This window comes from Arachis ipaensis, chromosome B10, assembly GCF_059453495.1.
Source record: "Arachis ipaensis isolate K30076 ecotype BB chromosome B10, ASM5945349v1, whole genome shotgun sequence".
Lineage (NCBI taxonomy): Eukaryota > Viridiplantae > Streptophyta > Magnoliopsida > Fabales > Fabaceae > Arachis > Arachis ipaensis.
Window position 1 is genome coordinate 69,238,612 of NC_142435.1, and position 3,889 is coordinate 69,242,500.

Sequence of the window (3,889 nt, forward strand, 5' to 3'; positions counted from 1 at the left end):
AGAAAAAACCGAAAAAAAAACCGGAGGAGCCTGCCGAAGATGAGGCCATTACGGCTCGCCTTTATGTGTCCTTCTCGGGATAGCGTCATTTAAAGAACGAAGGTCAGCACAACGTAAAATATAATAAAAAAAAAAAAAAAAAAAAAACTCAGAGAAATAACCGAAAAAAAAACCGGAGGAGCCTGCCGAAGATGAGGCCATTACAGCTCGCCTTTATGTGTCCTTCTCGGGATAGCGTCATTTAAAGAACGAAGGTCAGCACAACGTAAAAAAAAAAAAAAACCCAGAGAAAAAACCGACAAAAAAACCGGAGGAGCCTGCCGAAGATGAGGACATTACGGCTCGCCTTTATGTGTCCTTCTCTGGATAGCGTCATTTAAAGAACGATGGTCAGCACAACGGAAAAAAAAAAAAAAAAAAAAAAAAAAAAAAAAACTCAGAGAAATAACCGAAAAAAAAAACCGGAGGAGCCTGCCGAAGATGAGGACATTACGGCTCGCCTTTATGTGTCCTTCTCGGGATAGCGTCATTTAAAGAACGAAGGTCAGCACAACGTAAATAAAAAAAAAAAAAACAACTCAGAAAAATAACCGAAAAAAAAAAAACCGGAGGAGCCTGCCGAAGATGAGGCCATTACGGCTCGCCTTTATGTGTCCTTCTCGGGATAGCGTCGTTTAAAGAACGAAGGTCAGCACAACGTAAAAAAAAAAAAAAAAAAAAAAAAAAAAAAAAAAAAAACTCTGAGAAAAAACCGAAGAAAAAACCGGAGGAGCCTGCCGAAGATGAGGCCATTACGGCTCGCCTTTATGTGTCCTTCTCGGGATAGCGTCATTTAAAGAACGAAGGTCAGCACAACGTATAAAAAAAAAAAAAAAAAAAAAAAAAAAAAAAAAAAACAACTCAGAGAAATAACCGAAAAAAAAACCGGAGGAGCCCGACGAAGATGAGGCCATTACGGCTCGCCTTTATGTGTCCTTCTCGGGATAGCGTCGTTTAAAGAACGAAGGTCAGCACAACGTAAAAAAAAAAAAAAAAAAAAAAAAAAAAAAAAAAAAAAAAAAAAAAAAAAAAAAAAAAAAAAAAAAACTCTGACAAAAAACCGAAAAAAAAACCGGAGGAGCCTGCCGAAGATGAGGCCATTACGGCTCGCCTTTATGTGTCCTTCTCGGGATAGCGTCATTTAAAGAACGAAGGTCAGCACAACGTAAAAAAAAAATAAAAAAAATAAAAAATAAAAAAAACTCTGAGAAAAAACCGAAAAAAAAACCGGAGGAGCTTGCCGAAGATGAGGCCATTAAAGCTCGGCTTTATGTGTCCTTCTCGGGATAGCGTCATTTAAAGAACGAAGGTCAGCACAACGTAAAAAAAAAAAAAAAAAAAAAAAAAAAAAAAAAAAAAAAAAAAAAAAAAAAAAAAAAAAAAAAACTCAGAGAAATAACCGAAAAAAAAACCGGAGGAGCCTGCCGAAGATGAGGCTATTACGGCTCAAATTTAGGTGTCCTTCTCGGGATAGCGTCATTTAAACATTTAAAGAACGATGGTCAGCACAACGTAAAAAAAAAAAAAAAAAAAGAAAAAAAACTCAGAGAAATAACCGAAAAAAAAATCGGAGGAGCCTGCCGAAGATGAGGCCATTACAGCTCGCCTTTATGTGTCCTTCTCGGGATAGCGTCATTTAAAGAACGAAGGTCAGCACAACTTATAAATAAAAAAAAAAAAAAAAAAAACTCTGAGAAAAAACCGAAAAAAAAACCGGAGGAGCCTGCCGAAGATGAGGCCATTACGGCTCGCCTTTATGTGTCCTTCTCGGGATAGCGTCATTTAAAGAACGAAGGTCAGCACTACGTAAAAAAAAAAAAAAAAAAAAAAGAAAAAAAACTCAGAGAAATAACCGAAAAAAAAACGGAGGTGCCTGCCGAAGATGAGGCCATTACAGCTCGCCTTTATGTGTCCTTCTCGGGATAGCGTCATTTAAAGAACGAAGGTCAGCACAACTTAAAAAAAAAAAAAAAAAAAAAAACCTTGAGAAAAAACCGACAAAAAAACCGGAGGAGCCTGCCGAAGATGAGGACATTACGGCTCGCCTTTATGTGTCCTTCTCTGGATAGCTTCATTTAAAGAACGATGGTCAGCACAACGGAAAAAAAAAAAAAAAAAAAAAAAAAAAAAAAAAAAAAAAAACTCAGAGAAATAACCGAAAAAAAAAATCGGAGGAGCCTGCCGAAGATGAGGACATTACGGCTCGCCTTTATGTGTCCTTCTCGGGATAGCGTCATTTAAAGAACGAAGGTCAGCACAACGTAAAAAAAAAAAAAGAAAAAAAAAAAAAAACACTCTTGAGAAAAAACCGAAAAAAAAAACCAAGGAGCCTGCCGAAGATGAGGCCATTACAGCTCGCCTTTATGTGTCCTTCTCGGGATAGCGTCATTTAAAGAACGAAGGTCAGCACAATGTTAAAAAAAAAAAAAAAAAAAAAAAAAAAAAAAAAAAAAAAAAAAAAAAAAAAAAACTCTGAGAAAAAACCGAAAAAAAAAATCGGAGGAGCCTGCCGAAGATGAGGCCATTACAGCTCGCCTTTATGTGTCCTTCTCGGGATAGCGTCATTTAAAGAACGAAGGTCAGCACAACGTAAAAAAAAAAATTAAAAATAAAAAATAAATAAAAAAAAAAAACTCAGAGAAATAACCGAAAAAAAAATCGGAGGAGCCTGCCGAAGATGAGGCCATTACGGCTCGCCTTTATGTGTCCTTCTCGGGATAGCGTCATTTAAAGAACGAAGGTCAGCACAACGTAAAAAAAAAAAAAAAAAAAACAACTCAGAGAAATAAACGAAAAAAAAAACCGGAGGAGCCCGCCGAAGATGAGGCCATTACGGCTCGCCTTTATGTGTCCTTCTCGGGATAGCGTCGTTTAAAGAACGAAGGTCAGCACAACGTAAAAAAAAAAAAAAAAAAAAAAAAAAAAAAAAAAAAAAAAAAACCGTAAAAAAACCGGAAGAGCCTGCCGAAGATGAGGCCATTACGGCTCGCCTTTATGTGTCCTTCTCAGGATAGCGTCATTTAAAGAACGAAGGTAAGCACAATGTTTAAAAAAAAAAAAAAAAAAAAAAAAAAAAAAAAAAAAAAAAACTCTGAGAAAAAACGAAAAAAAAAAATCAGAGGAGCCTGCCGAAGATGAGGCCATTACAGCTCGCCTTTATGTGTCCTTCTCGGGATAGCGTCATTTAAAGAACGAAGGTCAGCACAACGTAAAAAAAAAAAATTAAAAATAAAAAATAAAAAAAAATAAATAAAAAAAAACTCAGAGAAATAACCGAAAAAAAAATCGGAGGAGCCTGCCGAAGATGAGGCCATTACGGCTCGCCTTTATGTGTCCTTCTCAGGATAGCGTCATTTAAAGAACGAAGGTCAGCACAACGTAAAAAAAAAAAAAAAAAAAAAAAAAAACAACTCAGAGAAATAAACGAAAAAAAAAACCGGAGGAGCCCGCCGAAGATGAGGCCATTACGGCTCGCCTTGATGTGTCCTTCTCGGGATAGCGTCATTTAAAGAACGAAGGTCAGCACAACGTAAAAAAAAAAAAAAAAAAAAAAAAAAAAAAAAAAACTCTGAGAAAAAACCGAAGAAAAAACCGGAGGAGCCTGCCGAAGATGAGGCCATTACGGCTCGCCTTTATGTGTCCTTCTCGGGATAGCGTCATTTAAAGAACGAAGGTCAGCACAACGTATAAAAAAAAAAAAAAAAAAAAAAAAAAAAAAAAAAACAACTCAGAGAAATAACCGAAAAAAAAACCGGAGGAGCCCGACGAAGATGAGGCCATTACGGCTCGCCTTTATGTGTCCTTCTCGGGATAGCGTCGTTTAAAGAACGAAGGTCAGCACAACGTAAAA